Here is a 1,561-nt window from a genome sequence, read left to right as displayed (position 1 = left end):
GGATTGGTCAGGTGGGTCGGCGGCAGAGTGACCTGATTCCGTCACCATGTAAAGCCTCATTTCACTACTGCAGAAGACGGTGGTTGATTTTCCCGCGCTGAGTGCCTGGAACCCGTTTCTTTAAAACACTGATGGTCTTGGCTGACTCCTAAGTGGAGAATGTAGGGGAGGCCTTGGGCTGTTTCGCTGTGAGTATGGAATGGGATGCCTCCCCTCAGCCTCTCCTGAAGTTCAGACTAATTGCCTGTGACACTTGCTGGTGGATCACTTGGATCACGCATTGAAGAAGAGTGCAGAAAGCTGCGAGAATTAGTGTAAATTCCAGGACACATTGATCAGTGACACTTTGAATGCACTTTGCTGCCCCAGGTTCCTCCCGAGACTACACCTGTCTGAGGGTCACTTTAACATCAATAGTCCTGGGGAACCTTCCCAGGGCACAGCTGGGGGTAGTCGCAGGGACCCCATGCCCTATGACACCTTAAGGTCAGACCACAATCAGCAACATTGCAGGATCCCTGGTCCTGTGTAGAGGCTTGTTGCCAAAGTGTCCTTGCCTCCCCGTCTCCCCCCTGGTGTGGTCATGAGGGCCATGCACCTGACCTGCCCTGGTGGTGGTGGTTGCAGTGGCAGACTTAAAACTTTATGCACCTTCCCCTGCCTCTGTGGCAGCTGGCCATGCCACACGTGGCTGTCTGTGGTGTCCCGTGGCTGAATGTGTGGGACGGACATGCAATGCAGGCTTTCTGACGAAGTCCTCAGACAGCCTCTCTCCAAGCAGCCATCCGTGCAGATTGGGAAAGCTCACACTTAGGAGCGCCAGAGGCACAGCACTGAGCAAAACACCACCCAAAGGCACTGGCCTGAGGCCAGCCGACTGAGGTTCGGCTCCCTGAATCAGATCAGACGTGATACGATTCCGAATTTGAGCATATTTCTAAGTGGAGGAAATGAAAGTGACACCAAACGAGGAAGGAAGTGCACAGCCCTGAATCCCTGGCCGGCAATGGATGCAGAAAATGTGATGTCCTGAAGACTGACTCACCAGCATCACTTAGGAGGCCCAAGTCCTTCTGATCAAGGCTCACCCCAGGGACAGTAATAGGCTGGTAGCAGCCCTCGTGCAGAGCTGGCAGTTTAAGCACCGGACCCTGGATGGTGGCCTTAAGGCAGGCACGACTTCATGGCCACCCGGCCATCTGGTCCAGACTTAGTGGCCCGGGCAATCAGTTTGTTCGGCCAGGCTTGGGTGGCCATCTTGCTGGGGAAGTCAGACCCGATAGCCTGAGTTGCAGCTAACCCGTCTTTCTCTTACATTTGTCTACAGATGGGCTTGATGGACCACCACTACATGGGGCCTTAATATTTGGTGGGAAGGGTACACCTGTGGGATGGATGTGTACCGCAGAAGCCAGACAGCCTCCTCCATACTCAGAACAGGACCCCAGACCAGGTGGGGACCAGCAGTTTTCGATGCACAGGGAAAGGCAAAACAAGCTCAGCAGTTGAAGGCGCAGGCAGGACCCGGGGTCTGCTAGGAGTCCCAGGGAAGAGCCTGGGA

The 1,561-nt window shown here is 54.9% G+C and overlaps 1 pseudogene; it reads left to right on the top strand.

Moving 5' to 3' along the window:
- The first annotated feature begins 248 nt into the window (after positions 1-248).
- On the top strand, positions 249-402 carry LOC138459973 (5.8S ribosomal RNA; annotated as a pseudogene).
- The last annotated feature ends 1,159 nt before the right edge of the window (positions 403-1,561 follow it).

The sequence above is a fragment of the Ambystoma mexicanum genome, chromosome 4p (assembly GCF_040938575.1).
Source record: "Ambystoma mexicanum isolate Mex_15411 chromosome 4p, UKY_AmexF1_1, whole genome shotgun sequence".
NCBI lineage: Eukaryota > Metazoa > Chordata > Amphibia > Caudata > Ambystomatidae > Ambystoma > Ambystoma mexicanum.
This window is presented reverse-complemented; position numbering and strand designations above follow the sequence as displayed.